Source organism: Eumetopias jubatus, unplaced genomic scaffold (assembly GCF_037043125.1).
Source record: "Eumetopias jubatus isolate StellerSeaLion01/CBP00866 unplaced genomic scaffold, mEumJub1_p1.0 scaffold_4, whole genome shotgun sequence".
Lineage (NCBI taxonomy): Eukaryota > Metazoa > Chordata > Mammalia > Carnivora > Otariidae > Eumetopias > Eumetopias jubatus.
The window spans coordinates 102,572,618-102,590,412 of record NW_028274810.1 but is presented as its reverse complement, the minus strand read 5'-3'; positions in this window follow the sequence as shown (position 1 = coordinate 102,590,412).

The following is a 17,795-nucleotide window of genomic DNA, read 5'->3' as shown; positions in this document are numbered from 1 at the left end:
TGGCACAGCTGCTAAGGAAAATGATAGGGCAGTTCCTCAAAAACTTAAACAGGATTACCATATAATTGAGGATTCTACTCCCAGGTATATATCGTGAAGAACCGGAAGCGGGCACTCAGACATTTGGACACCCCTGTTCTTAGCAGCGTTATTCACGATGGTTGAGAGGTGGGAACAGCCCAAGTGTCCATCAGCGGCCGAATGGATAGACAAGAGGTGGTCCATGCACACATGGAGTATGATTCAGCCTTAAAAAAGGAGCGAATTTTGATATGCAACCATGGGGATGAGCCTTGAAGTCCCTCCATCATGCTAAGTGGAATCAGCCAGTCACAAAAGAACAAGGATTGTGAGATCCCACTTATGTGAGGTTCCTAGAGAGGTCAACTTCTGGACACAGCAGGATGGTGACTGCCAGGAGCTGGGGAGCAGCGGAGTGTTCAAGGAGTCTGGAGGATCACCTGGGGGACGATGTAGAAGTTCTGGAGGTAGATGGTGGTGTTGTGGCACCACAAGGAACGTATTAGGTGCCACAGAGCTGTAGAGTTAAAGATGGTCGAAAGGGTAAATTTTGTTACGTAAAAAACCAGACTCTGCTGCCATTTTCTTCAAACGCGCTCCTTTTCTGCAGACTTTTCATCTCACTTAATACCAACTCGATTTTTCCATTTGTTGAATCTAAAGACTTCTTTCTCTTACAGCCCACATTCGGCACACCTGTGCATCTCAGCCCTCCCTTCAAATACATGCATTCAGAGCCTCCCCGTGTGTCACATCACCCAGCATGCTGGGCCCTGGATCACCCCTCCACACACATGCCCACTGACTTCTCATGTCACCTGGAGCCACAGCACGTCTTGCCCCTGATCCGAAGGGCCTGCGTTATCTGTCCTGCTGTACAGGCCCCCTCCTTTTCCTCAGGAATGTTCTTGCCTGCTGTTCTTTCTGCCCGCAGTGCCCTTTGCCCCAAATCTGCATGGCCCGGCCCCAGCCCCCACCTTCTTAGGTGTGCACCCCTATCTCAGCGGGCCCTTCCCAGGTCACTGTGTCAAAGCTTTCAGTACCCCTTCCCTTCCCCCCACTTCACCCTCCCCCCCCCCCACACTTCCTATCCTTCTTGCTTGGTTTTGTCTTTTTCTTATTCACATTCATCAATAGCTAACATATTATATATTTTATTCATCTTGTTTATTTTCAGCCTCCCCACTAAAATGTATGATGTTTAAGGCAGGGGTTTTAAAATCTCTTTTGTTCTCTGCTTCCCCGACCGCCCCCCCCATGCCCAGATCGGCACCCAACATACAGCTGGCACTCAATAGATATTTGTTAAATTAATGAAGGAATCCGGACGGTGAGGGAATTGCTCAGAACCCGTCTCTTTCAGGGACTCTTCTTTGACTTACATGAACACCCTAATCTGTTCAGTTGTTCAGTCAACGTGAAGCACCTTCATAAGCTTGGTTTATTTTTCATCTAAGTCCGTGGTTCTCAGGGCGATGGTGCCCCCTCAGGGGACATTTATCAGGAGACACTTTTATTTTATTTATTTATTTAATTTATTTATTTTTATTTTTTTAAAGTAGACTCCACACCCAGCATGGAGCCCAACACGGGGCTAGAACTCATGACCCTGAGATCAAGAGTCAGATGCTTAACCGACTGAGCCACCCAGGCGCCCATCAGGAGACATTTTTGGTTGTTGCAAGGGGCAGGAGGTGTGTCCCTGTCCCTCTAGTTGGCTAGCTAGGACTCAGGACAGCTCCCCCCAACAAAGAATTAGCCCGACACAATGTCACTTGTGCCTAGGTGGAGAACCCCTCATTCAACTTAATCCATATGGGTTGCTATCTAGGCTGCATGTAATGAGAGGGGAATTCCTTTCGGGCTGTTTTAGGCTGAACTGTGTCCTTCAAAAAAGATATATTGGATTTATTATAACGTGACCTTATTTGGAAATTGGGTCTTTGCGGAGCAAGCTGAGATGAGGTCATTAGGGTGGGTCCTAATCCAGTGTGACTCATGTCCTTGTAAAGAAGGGAAATCTGGACGTAGACACACACCCAGGGAAGACCCGGTGAAGACAGAGGGAGGGATGGCCGTCCCACTGGGGCCATCAAGGCTCCAAACTGGCTTCAAGTCCAGGGGCAGAAGGACTTCTGTCCACCACTGAAGCTGGAAGCCGCAGGGAAGGATCGTCTCCCCTCAGGTCCTCAGGTAGAGCACCCGCCTGCCCACACCTTGGCCTCCAGACTGTGAGAGAGCTGTTGTTTTTTTTTTTGAAGATTTTATTTATTTATCTGTCAGAGAGAGAGCAAAGCAGGGAGAGCGGCAGGCAGAGGGAGAAGCAGGCTCCCCGCCGAGCAAGGAGCCCGATGAGGGGCTCGATCCCAGGACCCTGGGATCACGACCTGAGCCGAAGGCAGACGCTCAACCAACTGAGCCACCCAGGTGTCCCGTGACTGTGAGAGAGTTTTAAACCACCTGGTTTTTGGCACTTTGTTAGGGCAGCCGCAGGAAACTAAAACAAGTGCAGAGCCAGTGCTAAATCCAAACTTGATACTAATGGGGTTAATAACTCTGTGACAATTAGATTAGTGTCTGGGAAAAATGAAAGATTTCACCAGGATGGTGGTTAGAGTCTCATCTGAGAAGAGAGACAAGAATATTTAGTCTTTTGGGTATTATGAAACTCATGACCTAGAGTCGGCCAAGAGCACTTGGATAATAGATGTTCAAAGCCACCAGTCGCCAAAGCCTTTCATGGGAAAATTACCCCAGCACAAAGTGCTTTTTGCTAATATTAACTTTGGTTCTATTTCAGATCAATGGAGGCAAAAAACCAGGAGATCCCATAAATCCTGTTGAGCCTGTCACAGCTGCCAAATTATGCCCTGATAAAGCTTTTGGTGGCTAATGATATGGCCGTTCACCCGGCATGGATGCGACTGGGAGGGGGCTTTCTGGAGAGCATCTGGCCCGCGATGGAGACACTTGTCATAGAGTGTTACCTGAAGGCTCTTTGGCTCTAACGAAGGGTGAGGATTTGAACGTGATTATTTCTAAATAAATAAATAATAAGGATAATTTAAAAATAAACAAAGATCTGGATTTAAAGGCTACATATTGTCCCCAGACCAAGATTAACGGTGAGTGGCAAGTTTTCGTGAGAGATAATGTCTTTTCACATATAAAAGATCCTATTGATTTCCTGTTGGTATTATTTGGAAAATGTGCACTGTGTATCTATGGAGCAGAGACAATCTTCCATCACTTGCTTTATGGGATGAGAATGGTTATTGTATCTCTTCCCATAAAATATAATCTCTTTTCCTCTTCCAAAAAAATCTACCTGTTCCTCTGGGAATTTCCAGCTGTAATCTGGGGAAGTGGATTGATTTTTTTTTTCTTTTGCATGTGCCAGTATTTTTATATTGGGCTTCTTTACATTTTCTCCTTGTTCTCTGGAGTCTGGCTTTTCTAGATTGTTATTTGAGCCCGTCTAAAAATTCCTTTAAAATCAGTGCCATTGAAACACACACCTGTTGCTGGATGTCAGGTTTCCTGTGACTTGCTTAGGAGGAGTGCCCCTCCCTTATCCTCCAACCTGGGGCTGGTGTGAGCGCCTAGGAGGGCTTTGGAGGCAACGACAGGTTGCCTGGCGTGTTGGAACAGGATAAAAATGCAAAAAACCAAATCACCGAAGGAAGGAAATGTTCTTTCTGAGGATTGGGGTTCTCAGCATTACCTCTGGGCATTTCTTCAGGATCAATGAAGATACAAGGGCAAAGTCCTTCATATTTAAATATCGTGCTCTGAGCAGCGGCTTCCCAAGCTAATGAGTTTGGCCATTGGCCATGGCCACGGGGAGGTGGGCAAACTGTAGCTCCAAGCTGGAAAGCCGGTCCCGTGGCTCTGTCTTCACCTCTTTATTAACACGGACCCTCCCTCAATTCTCCTAGCCCAAACCTACCCACTCTTCCAGGTGCAATCCCTCCACAGCCCCCCACCACACTTCCTGCCCTCTACTCTGGTTTTTCTCTCTTCCCCAAAGCCCCGTGGTATCCTGGATGGCACCGTCCCAGCCAGCACTGGATTACGACCACCTCTCATTCTCTCTGTATATGTGTGCTATTCTCTAGCACTACCGTGGGCCTACTCTTCATGCTTTGCTCCCCTTTCTCTCCCTCCACTTCTGTGCTATGCCTGGAGCCCACGTGTTTATTCTGCACTATTGCTAGATGATTTTTTTTAAAGCCTAAAAAAAGAGTATATATATATATATATATAGTGTGTGTGTGTGTGTGTGTGTGTGTGTGTGTGTGTTATAGGCTGAAATGTGTCCCCCCAAATTCACACATTGAGCTCCTAACCCCCAGCACCTCAGAATGTGACTGTATTTGGAGAGGGGCTTTAAAAGGGTGGTTAAGTCAAAATGAGGTCATTAGGGTGGGCCCTGATCCAACAGGCCTGGGGTCCTTATAAGAAGAGGAGGTGAGACTCACCCAGACGCACAGAGGGACCACCACGTGAGGACACAGGGAGAAGGTGGCCAGCCATGAGCCAAGCAGAGAGGCCTCAGAAGGAATCAACCTGCCAACACTTTGCTCTCAGACATCCAGCTTCCAGAACGGTGAGGATATAGTATCCTGTCTGTGGCACTTCGTTATGGGAGCCTTAGAGAACTAGTCCAATCAACTGGTCACAGAGCCTAGTGACACAGGACAAGGTCAAATTTCTTAGCTTTGGTATTCAAGACCCTTTATGTCCTCGTCTCACCCCACATTTCCAATCTGTCTCCTTCCTTCCTATTGTATCCCTCTGGGCACCCTCTCTGGGTGACCCCCAGGCTCCTCCTACCCAGATTCCCTCCCATCCCTGCCCCTTGTCCTCAGGGCATTCTCTTCCCAGACAGCTCTCCTCTTCCCCCAGATGCAGATCCAAACCAAGGCCAACCCAAGCCCAAGTCCTCCCAAAGCTTCAGCGATAATCCATTAACTAGGGAAGAATCAGGTTTATTGTGGTTTATTGTGGACCATGCTGTGTTTTGCGAACTGTGCTCCCCGGATCCCCCTCAGGGGCCACCATGTGTAATGGGGGATGCAGCAACCTCCTAGCCATCCACCAAGCAGAGAGCTGCCAGACTTTTTTCTGTGTGATTTGTTTGCCTTTCCACATGTTATTTAAAAAAGGGTTCTGTGGTGCTGGAGAGCGCCACCGAAAATCCTATCCTGGATGGAATGACAACAAAATGTCCGAAAAAGTCATACAAAGCTAATGGTCCTTGCTCAGGAAACACTTAGGCTAAACAAAGCCCGTAACACTTTTATCTAGATTTCCTAGAATTATACTCATTGCAAGGGATAAGCTCAATTATCAAAACTCATTGACTCCAAAAGTGTAACTTCCATATACTACTGCCCATTCCAATTCATCAGACAAACAGCTGTTACGCTGTTAATGTAATCATGACTTGCCTGGTTATTAATCTATTTTCTAAGTATGAAAGGATGGCTGTTTGGGTTCTCTGATACAGATGTGGACATTTGCCAGGTCACATCTGGCCAGGGGGTTTGTTGAACAATGACTTCATGAAGAACTCAATTCCTGTCCCCTTCGGCTGACCTTAGGGCTGTCTTCTCAGGCTCGCTTTTTCTCTATTGTAATCGAAAAATTAAATTTCAGTCTTTATGATTTATGCAGTGCTATTTCTTTCAGATTTTAACAGCACATCTTGTATGTTAGGGAGGTCTCAATGAGGCAAGGAGGGGGAAAGTCTGTAATTACGTCCCTCGCAGAATTAAGCTAATGTCCCTCTCCAAAGTTTGGAGGACATTTCCTTGGACCTTTTTGTTTCAGAGTTCTGGCCAGAAGATTTCCCACCCGTAGGACTTAATGCTTTCTTCAACCAGCCTTTCAGTATCAAATACCAAATAGCCACCTGTGAACGTACAGTGGGTGTACTGAATGCCCATGGGATAAATGAATCAGGAACGTGTGGCTAAATCTTCCCCGTAGAAATATGCAAGTTCTTCCTCATTCCCCGTCCCCCGCCCCCCAACCTGCCAACACACACCCAGCTCTTGAGTCTCAGATCCCTGGGTATTTTCAGAGAGAAAGGCCAAGTCCCTTGGAATCAAGGTGAGTTTATTTGTTCTGACGCAGATGGATGTTCTGTTGAGACGTGAACCTTCTTCCTTCCCTCTCCTCTGCTTTTTCTCATAAAATTCCATAACTAGATTCGTAAGTCAGTATCATCCATCTGATTACTCTGTTTCATCAGAGATTCCTATGTCATAGATCTCCTATGTTTCTGATCAGTTGCCATGGATATGGTTTCGGTTATCAGGGTTCTCAGTGCCACAAGCTGTACTTTGTGGGCTTCACCCACTGTAAGGACTAATCTGGGCAAAGCTCTCAGGATAAACCTTGGTTATTTGTTTGTTTTTAATTCCTTTTCATGGAAGTAGAAGGATTACAGATCCAGGGGAAACAGTAGGGGAGGGGAACTGAAGAATTTGGCCATATGCTTGTTTATTATCCAACATTTGCAACTCGTCCTCACTCAGAGCACACATTCCGAACGTGGTTGAAGCTTTGGGGACACTTCCCTTGGAGATGGCGGAGTTTGGGGACGTTTTAATCATTTCCTTCCTCTCCCGGTCGTGCTCATCACACCACAGCATAATTACTTGTTTACCTGTCTGCTTCCTCCCCTCCCCCAAGGCTACACCCTGAGGTCCTTGAGAGCCCCCCCCCCCCCTTCATCACCGCATCCCCAGATCCTGGTGGAGTGCCTCGGCTCCTAGTTCTGAGTATGCATTGAATGAATGAAGGGCTCTTTTCTTGTATGTTTCTCCTCTTAGCTGAAAAGTGCAGTTAAATCTAAGATCCCTTGAGACTGGGTTCCTCTGGTTGTGAGAAAAACCTGCTGAGAGAACAGGGGAGAATAGCAAGGGGTACCTGCAAAGCTCGCAGATTTAGGGCCGCTCTGGATGCAGGGCTGCCCTCGGGCGCTTGGGAGCAGGAGTTTGTGGGTTTCATTCTGCCCATCATTCGGGGAGGCTACTTCCTCCATTCCCCGCTCTCCTGCTTCTCACCTTTCACTCAACATCTCTGCTCTATGGCTTCTGCTGTCCCCGCTTCCCGCTCACGATTTCAGTTGCACAAGACCCACTGTGGCCTCTCGGACTTCTTTTTATCTTGGAATGTTGAAATTGAAACTGCAATTTTGAACATTAACTTAGTCCCCCTTCTCTTTTGCTCCCATAAGTTTCTTCCTTCAAATGCCCAGAACAACAATCTGGTCCAACCCATCTTTCTACACAGGGCAATACATAACCAATGGATGGTTGGTCGTCAGGTGAAGGTACCCTTGTCCCAAACAAGTATGGCTAGAGGTCAGTGTCATGTGCTAGAAAACAGGGCTGCTCATGACAGCTTTCCCCAAGCGATACGAGCAGCACTGGTGCAGTCACGTGGATTTGTCTCTATAACACCCAGCATTGTGGAGCAGCGATGTGACGCAGGGGCTGAACCTCAGCTGGGTGGGGAAGGGGCTGCTGAAGCCAATCAAGGTAATTTTACCTCCCCCGTTCTTAGATTCTCAAAGAATCCACGGTTCGGTCAGTGCACAGCCTTGTTGTGAGCCGTTGGTGGGGCCAGAGCTGCATCCATTTTTGTTTCCATCCTGAGGATGATGTCATTGCCCAAGAGGGCAGAACCCAGAGCAAGGTGGGGAAACTGAGCCAGAGCTAGCGGGTTAGGTAGGTCCCGAAGCCCAAGCTTTCTCTTGACTTTTAGTCATGTGATCCGATACATTTCCTTGCTGCGGAAGCCAATTTGCTTTGGGTGCTTGTACTTTGTGGCTAAAAGCACGCGGTGGAGGGCTAAGGGGTAGGAGGTAGGGGTGGTTGGGGGAGTCTTGGGCATGGGAGATAATGGGTCATACATATGCCTCAAATGGTTAATTCTGAATCTCAGCGGGAGCTGGGCCACTTTCACAGGTGGCTGACCTGGGCAATCACGCAGGGTCCTGTGCTTGGCTTAATGCTCTGTGGTTGCTGTCTTGAAATTCCTAAAAATTTTAAAATGGAGGTCTGCGTTTTCATCTTGCACCAGCCCCACAAATTATATAGCCAGTTCCAGGCAGGTGATACAATATATGGAAAAGCAGTTGTAAACTGTAAAGCACTATACAAAACATTCCTTTTGTTATTTATAATCCTCCTGTCCTTCCTCCCAGGGACCAACACTACTGTGTGGACCCCCTATGTGCAGTCACTGGTCTTCCCGCCAGGAAACCTCCTGTTCACACAATCCAATGGTCTGCTGCCAGACCCCCAATAACCTGCATAGGCAGTAGGTGGGCTCAGACCCTCCGAGCTTCCATGGGAATATGGAGAGAAAGGTGGAGAATCATTGCTGATAGAAATTTCTTTTCCATTTCTAGGAATTTGGGGAAGCACATGGCCAAACTGAAACTAATTGTTTAACTGCTAAACAAGCAAGCAAAGCAAACACACACACACACACACACACACACACACACACACACACACACACACACACACTACTAGGTTTGCTAAGATCCCCATCAAATCCACCGCCCTGTGTGCAATCTTCCTCTGCCCTTCAGTGACCTGTGTTGGACCCAGGGGCCAAACCGTTCTACCTTCACCCTTGGTGTGTGCACACACGCGTGTGCACTCATGACTTTCAGACAGAAGGAATGGCTGTCTGGCTCAGCTTTGTCCTTTCATCTTGCTGATATTGTTACTGAGTGTTACTTTGGAGATAATTAATGTGTCCCATTTTAGTGCAAAAATATACCTTGTCTCAGGTCACATGACAAATGTAACCATAAAAAGTTTAAAATGCTATTATTTAAAATTTATTTTCTCATAAAAAATGGTTCCTGCAATGATCATAATTTGAATAACTTACTCCATAGTTATTATCCATTACGGCCTGGCCCGGGTCCAGGTTTGGTAATCTGGGAGCCGCGTGAGATCCCAGTCGGGAGTTAGGACTGCGACGACCGTGGTCTCGATTGGCAATTGGTTCCTGGGAGGCTCAGTTCTGTGTCTGCCCCATTTTGCATCCGCCTGAAACTCAGGCTGCACATTATCCATTTTACACTCCTTCCTCACCCCCTCTAAAATGGAATTTCTTTGTGAAATTACTGTGGAGGTATAGAGATTTTTTAAAAAGTGGACTTTACTCCTTAGATAAGAAGTGCATGATGCTGGCTAGAATCGTCAGGACTAATGACCCCTTTGTGCTTCATCAGTGATTCTAAAGTCTTCGCTTTGGGGATCCCCCTCCCCCCAAATTGTCTGACCTCTGGGCATTGGAAGTGCTTGGAAGCAGGATTCCATGGTCATCATTTAGTAATATCTGGGGCTTGAATGCCTGTGTCACACTCCCCGACTGACCCATTTGGGTCAGTGTGTACCCTCTCTGCAGTGACACACTTCCCCTAGTGGTTAGTGGGTTTCTGTACCTCCCAAACCCACAGGGGTCCTGGGCAGTGCCTACACTTGAGTAAAATTCTCACATGTGGCAGATACAAAATCATGGGCCATCGACCTCCAGTGCCAACCTGCACGGGCAAGGTCAGGATTTAGAAAACGTTCACCTTCCAAACCAGGAGAGCTCACCGCACCTCAGTAGCCCACTGCCGTTAGCCTCACCCCAACCCCACCCCTGTTTGCTCCCTGGGCCAGCAGCATCGGCATACCAGGGCACTTGTTAGAAATCAGGATCTCTGGCCCTACTCAGACCCGCTGAATCAGACACTGCATTTTAACCATCTCCCCTGGTGAACACGTGCACAATCAAGTTGGAGAGGTACGGGTCTCGAGGGCCAGACCCCATTTGGGCTGCCTCCTCACACACCTAGGTCTGCTTCTCTCCCTCCCACCCTCTCTTGCAGGTGTCTGGGGCTTTGACTCCAGCAGCTTGAAGGAAGCATCAGGGAAATGTCTATGTTGCTCTTTCTGTCTTAGCCTCTGGGAGTTGGCAAACAGCAAAGACACCGCCTGGCAGGGCTCGGCGAGCCCTGCAGCTGGGTGGGAGTGGGGACTGTGGCTGGCCAGCCTGGGGGCCCTGCCGGTCCTCCCGTGCCTCCTCTCTCTTGGGCAGTCGCTCTGGACAGCTGGCTAGGGCAGCGCTGGGCGCCTGGTCCCTCCTCTGGTGCCCCAGCCTCTCAAGAGCCGAGGAGAAGGTGTGAAATGACTTTGACCTTGGCGTCTAGTCTGATCCCTCTCCCTCTGAAAGTGCTTCTACATGTTAGCCTGGTACGTTCTGAGCGCTGTGGAGTTTTGGCAGAGCGTCCGATAAGTATTTTTAGTTCCTTCCTCCTTAATGTTTGCCAGAAAACCACAGTCATTACTCATGAGCAGGGCAAATTTCCTTCCTCCCAGTCTCCAGAAGAGTTTGGGTCTGCCCTCAGATGCCCACTGAGGGTCCCCTGCCCTGGCTTTGGAGCCGTCTCTGGAATCAGCATGAAGCCAAACACCCAACACAAAGCACAACGCCATGTCATTTTTTAACAGAACGAGCCCCAACTTTAAAAAAAAATGTATTTCTAAAAATTGTAGTAAATATATATAACAGAAAAAGTACCATTTTAACCATCTGAAGTGCATACAGTTTGTTAGCATTAAGTACATTCACAGTGTTGTGCACCCATCACCACCCTCCGTCTCCAGAACTTCCTCATCTTCCCAAACGGAAACTCTGTCCTCACGAAACGCTCACTCCCCATCACCGTCCCCCAGCCCCAGGCTCCCACCCTTCTTCTCTCCGTCTCTGTGAGTCTGACTCCCCTAGGACCTCAGAGAGATGAATCACACAGTATTTGTCCTCTTTTGATGGGCACACTCCAGTAAGCATAATATTTTCAAGGTTCATCCACGTCTAGCGTCCTAAGCTTTTAAATAAATCACTCCTGTAATAAGAGTAATGCTAAATTAAAGCACATCTACATTTTTTGTTTTAAGCCAGTAGTTTCTGATTAGCCCTAGCGCATGTTTGCTAAGACAGGGCAGCTCTGCTTTCAAAAATGGAATAGCAGACTAGGAGGATACCGAGCACAGACCACCCCTCGGCTCCTTCGTGGGCATGGTCTGGGGAAAGCTGCCTTGGCCCCATCAAAGTCTACAGGATTAGGGTTTAGATCTTTCCACAAATGCCAAGATGCCAATTACCTCTGCCAAGGAGAAAGTGCCTGCATCCTCAGCATCTTCAATTCTGGTTCCCTGTGTGGATCTTATTTTTAATGGCAGTACCTTCCAGACCACAAGGGACAAGGCTCCCTCAGAAAAATCTCACCATTGGTGGAGGGATAATGGCCCTAAGGATCTAGTTCAGTAAACACAGGATTCTTTTGTGATGCACTTTCCAAATGAAGCGCACACTTTGGGATTAATTAAACTCTTTTCTAGCAGCCTGCCAGTGTAACCTTTCTTTTATGCTTCTTAGGGGGGCACACGATGTAAAAAGTCAAATCTATTATGTTCATGACTTGGAGGGAAAGATCTGGGACAAAATTACCTTACACACTGTTGTGTTTTTTTTTTTTTTCTTTTCCTGAGTGTTGGATCAAATGGAGAGCCCCCTGAGCTGTGTGCCCGCTAAACAATAGATTTGACCCAGAAGAGTGATTTAGAATTAAAGTCATACAGACTGCTGGTGACAGTGTGAACCCCTGATTTCTTGGCTCACTTGGGGGGATGTTCAAGAGGCACACCAAAGGTGAGTGCTGGCTGTTTAAACCATAGCCAAGTTCTTGTCCCAATCTTGCGGTGATTTTGATGCATAGCATTTAATTAATTTTACAGTTAATTCTTTTCATTGTTCCTTTTTTGACTGTCACTCTCTGATCTCTCAGCTGGTTGGGAAAAGTCTGTGTCAGTCATTACCCTTGCTGGAGCCCAGACAGGGTCATCTGGCCACAGCAGCAGGCAGGCAGCCGAGACAAGATTTTAGCACGAGGACGGTTTCCTGGAAGAAGCTTGGCTGAGAAGCTCCATCTCTGTGTCCCATGAGTACCTTTCAGAGCTTCCCTTTCCCTGGCCTCGACCTCCAGGAGCTTTGAAAAAATGCTGGCATTTTTAAGATCCCCCCCATGTCAAAATAACACACACACACACACACACACACACAAGCAACAAATAATAAGTAGAAAAGAGATAATGTTGAAAAGCAAGTTTCTCCCCTGATACCCCCCAGCCCTCCCCCCAAAGTGACTTTATCTGTTCCTCATTTTAATTCTTCCAGAGTTGGACCGTGCTGCTCTAGGATTACACCTCTGCTCTTGGCTTTGTCAATTTGGGGCACTTACCTTTTGACTCCTAACTAGAAAGATAAGGCTTTAGCTCATGCAGCTCCATCCTTTCCCCCTCACCCTTTTCTGTCGTTTATGTTTATAACTGCTTTCTTGAGCCAGCATGCACATGCCATAAAATTCACCTTGTTCAATTGTACAAGTCAGTGGTTCCTTAGCGTGTTCACAAAGTTGTGCAACCACGTCTAAAGCCAGCACGTTTTGCATTTTGTCCCCCTCTAAGAAACCCTGTCTCCATCAGCAGTCAGCCCTTCATTCTTCCCTCCTCCCAACCCCTGGCAACTACTCATTTCTCCACATCCTCACCAACACAAGATATTTGTCTGTCTTTTTTTTCTCATGGTCCTCCTAGTGGATGTGAAGTGGTTTGTGACTGTGGTTTTGACTTGCCTTTTCCCTAATTACTGATGATTTTGAGCATCTTTTTATGAGCTTACTGGCCATTCATAGATCTTCTTTGGAGTAATGTCTACGCAGGTCTTTTGTCTTTTTAAATTGGATTGCTTGTTTATTGTTGGGGTGTCAGAATCCTTACGTATTTTGAATACTAGATCCTTATTGTATACATGATTTGCAAATATATATATATATATATGGGTTGTCTTTTCACTTTCTTGATGGTGTCCTTTGAATCACAAATATTTTAAATTTTGACCAAGACCAATGTATCTATTTTTTGTTTTGCTGTTCTTGCTTTCAGTGTTATATCTAAGAAATCATTGCCTAATCCAAGGTCATGAAGATGTACTCCTGTGCTTTCTTCTAAGATTTTTATAGTTTCAGCTCTCACATTTAGGTCTTTGGGGGATTATGTTGAATCTGTGAGCCAGTTTGGGGAGCTGCTATCTTAATGATGTTGAATCTTCCAGCCCATAAACATGGATTCCACTAATTTAAGTCTTCCTTAATTTCTTTCAAAAGTATTTTGTGGCTTTCAGTTTTTGATGCAGTTGTAAGTGGAATTGTTTTCTTAATTTCATTTTCAGATTGTTGTTAGTGTGCGAAAATATAATTGATTTTTATATATTGATTTTGTATCCTGCAGCCTTGTTGATCTTGTTTATTGGTTCTAATAGTGTGTGTGTGTGTGTGTGTGTGTGTGTGTGTGTGTGTGTACCTTAGGATTTCCTATATATAAGAGCATATCATTTGTGAATAGTTTTACTTCTGTTTTCCCAGTCTAGATGTTCTTTTTTTTTTTTTTTCCTGGCTGAATTGCATTGGCTAGAACTTCCAGTTAAGTGGTGAGATTGGCCATCCTTGTCTTACTCCTGATCAATAGGGGTAAGTATTCAGTCTTTCACTATGAAGTGTGCTGTCAACTGTGGGCTTTCCATAGATGCCTTCATCAGGTTGAGGAAGTTCCCTTCTATTCCTTGTTTGTTAGGTGCTGTTAAGTGAAGGAGTGGTGGTTTTGGTCAAATGCTTCTTCTGCGTCTATTGAGGTGATTATGTCCCTTTGTCCTTTATTGTATTAACGTGGTTGATTTTCACATGTTAAACCAACATTGCATTTCAGGGAGAAATGCCACATGGTCATATAATTCTTTTTATATGTTACTGGATTTTATTTGCTAATATTTTGTTGAGGATTTTTGCATCTGTCTTCAAAAAGGATATTGGTATGTGATTTTTTTGGGTGATGTGTTTATCCAGTTTTGGTATTGGGGAATGCTTGCCTCATAGAATGAATTGGGAAGTGTTCCCTCTTGCTTTATTTTCGGGAAGAGTTTGTGAAGGATTGGTATTAATTCTTGTTCAAACATTTGGTAGAACTCACCAGTGAAGCCATCTAGGCCTGGGCTTTTGTGTGGGAGGGTGGGTAGGTGCGGGAGTTTTTGATTACTAATTCAGTCTCTTGTAGGTCTATTCGTATTTTCTATTTCCTTTTTTTTTTTTAAGAGAGAGAGGGAGAGAGCGCATGCGTGTGTTCATGAGCAAGCAGGCGCGGAAGGGCAGACGGAGAGGGAGGGAGAGAGTCCGAAGCAGGTTCCACGCCCAGCACAGAGCCTGATGCAGGGCTCCATCCCATGACCCTGAGATCATGACCTGAGCCAAAATCAAGAATTGGATGCTTAACCCACTGAGCCACCCAGGTGCCCCATATTTTCTATTTCTCGAGTCCCTTCTTGAATTTTCCCTGTTTTCTTAATGTTTGATATTTACATTATTATTTTAAACCTTCTAAAAGTCATTTTCTTAACTTCAAATAATGGGCTTACGTCTTGATTTCTTGTACATCAACTGTCCACAATCTCACTTGATCCTCTACTTTGTCAGATAAGGATATTTATACCCATTCTTTTCTCCCTCCTTCCTTGTTATATCAATTAGCTTTCACAATAACAGGGTAATATTTGCATTCTGACAACACAACCAAATCTTGGGGGCTATGTCTACAGTGTGAATTGGAAAGTTAAAAAACCAATGAATGGCTTTACATCACGATGACATCCTCAGGAGTGTTTGATGCCAAGAGTGAACGCTGTGTCATCTTTCCAAATATTAAAAAAATTATTATTATTATATTCCATTGATTGCTTAAAATTATGACACATTTTGTTTGCTTCTTTTTTGGACCATTCTTTCTTTTCTCTTTTTAAAAAGATTTTATTTATTTATTTATTTTTAAGATTTTATTTATTTATTTGACAGAGAGAGACACAGCGAAAGAGGGCACACAAGCGGGGGGGTGGGAGAGGGAGAAGCAGGCTTCTTGCTGAGCAGGGAGTCCGATGCGGGGCTCGATCCCAGGACCCTGGGACCATGACCTGAGCCAAAGGCAGATGCCCAACGGACTGAGCCATCCAGGCCCCCCAACCATTATTTCTTTTCTTTTCTTTTTTAAAGATTTTATTTATTTATTTGACACAGAGAGAGAGAGATACCCAGAGAGGGAACACAAGCAGGGGGAGTGGGAGAGGGAGAAGCAGTCTTCCCGCCGAGCGGGGAGCCCGATGAGGGGCTCCATCCCAGGACCCTGGGATCATGACCTGAGCCGAAGGCAGACGATTAACGACTGAACCACCCAGGCGCCCCTCGACCATTATTTCTTGTATACTTTCTGTTGTTTTTCCTCCAAGGTCTAGTTGCCTTTCTTCCTTTCCCTTTTCTTTCTTTCTTTTTTTCTTTCTTTTTCTTTCTTTCTTTTTCTTTCTTTCTTTCTTTCTTTCTTTCTTTCTTTCTTTCTTTCTTTTTCTTTCTCTTTCTTTCTCTTCTTTCCTTCCTTCCTTCCTTCCTTCCTTTCTTTCTTCTTTCTTTCTTTCTTTCTTTCTTTCTTTCTTTCTTTCTTTCTTTCTCTCTCTCTCTCTCTCTCTCTCTTTCTTTCTTTCTTTCTTTCTTTCTTTCTTTCTTTCTTTCTTTCTTTCTTTCTTTCTTTCTTTCTTTCTTTCTTCTTTTTCTTTCTTTCCTGTGACTTGCCTTAATCCTATTCTCAATTCCTTTTCAAGCTCTCATTTATTCCATTTATTTTCGTGGGAGATCTTCCTGGAGCTCCTTTTTCCTGCTCCAAACTAGACGGTTGCTCGCAGGATTCCCAGCAGCTTTTTAAAGCAGTTTTCTGCTCCAGGTCTAACCACTTGAGCCTCCTGCTCTTTGCCAATAATGTCAGCTCCTCCAATCTCTGGCTCTTCCCTCCTTCCTAGTGAAACCCTTTCTAAATCATTTCTTCTTCTGATTTTTCTTCTTGTCACCACAGAACTTGGCTTTCACTTGGTTTTCCTGTCTCTAAAACAGAAAGTCGAGATCTTTCTATAATATAACTTCAGCAGAATTTAGAAGAAGGAAATGAGCACATATTGAAAATCTGCCTCAGAATGCCCAGGAGAAAGAGGTGTGACACAAAATCAAGGAATTGATTTCATTGTTAATTTCTTGTGACTTTTCCCAGCTTTTGACTAATTATCTATCCTGCAGGCTAGATTAATTTTTGAATTTAATATCATTGTATAGCATTCAATCACAAAAAGGGATAATCAAGGTTAAAATTGTTATACAATTAAGTCATAGGTTTCCTGTCCTCCTAAACTGGAAATATAAGAATTTGCTTCTTTAACATTAAAATTAAGCCAAATATTGATAAGGCTATCAGCAAGTTTTTGAGGAATATAATTTAATGCATGATCCTTGTTGAGGACTTATTAAACATAAGACTGCCCACTTTAGTGGGCAGAATTTGTATTTGAATCAGGTGCTTCACTGGAAATTTTTTGGCTAACTTCAACACATTTTTAAAAGGAAAAACAAATTGGATGTGCAAATCTTCTTTGTAAGAAGACAAAAAAATCATTTTATTATGAGCAGTAAATCAAGAAACCAAGCTTTTACACCTATGAGCGTTAGGGGTAGGCTGAGTGGATGCTCAGACTGTGACAGATCTCACAGTATCTCACATCATATTATAAAGCACATGGCAATGATTCAAGTTTTAAAATTTGCATGAAAAATTCAGTCCAGAAAGAAATTAGGGTTAATTGGAGAACATCAAAATCATATAAAAATGAGGATGTTTGGCCTCACATGTGACTTTTAAGATTTTTAAGAAGTATTTTTTGCCTTCATCAACGCAAACCTTTGGGCAAATGTTAGATCAGATGTGCAAGTAATATAAGAAAAATTGCCCACTCATAAAACGTTTTCCTTGTCTGCCAATCCCTCATGTGGTAAATAAGGAAGAAAACCTTATCTTTTGCCACCTTCCCAGACAAAATAGTTAAAAGTTCTAGGCAGGTTGGCTAGTAGCTGTTTGTGAAGCCTACTTAAACAGATGCCATCCCAAAGATAATGCATATCACTTAGAACTTGGAATTGACACATCATAGGTTTCCCCCCTTAATTTATAGTGCAATAAAAGCGGTCATAAATGTAGGTGCACTCCACCCTTGCAAAGAGTTACCATTTTTACGATTTTGACAAGTTCACACTCCTGGTTTTACCTTCACACTGTCCTAGGTTCAAGTATTTAATATTTAACAATCTGTATTCTATAAATAATAGATGTGCCTGTCTTCACAACTGAATATCAGCCGCAGATTTTATTGTTGACAAGAGTGATAATGTTCTTTCACCTTCTTAACATTTTATGTTACTGTTAATTTTCTCTCTGTGGCAGAGAATCGAGGGAGGGGTCTGGGTCATTCCGGAGGAAAATGAGCAGTTATAACCCAATTGGAACTGAGCACCGGGGGAAGCTTGGGTAACTCTAGGACCACTGCAGTAGTTTGAGGTCACGGGCTCGTGCATGGAACTCATGGAACCGGAAAGCACCGCAGCCATCATCCACCACCTTCCCATTGTAGGGAGGCAACCTAGAGTTTCATGCAACACATACTGGGCTCAAGCCTCCTAAATGCAAAGAAGATTCTGCAGGATGGTTGTTGGTGAAGGAATTTGGTCAAGGTCCTATGGCTAATATTGGGGGAGTGGATGAAATTCAATTCAGTTCAAC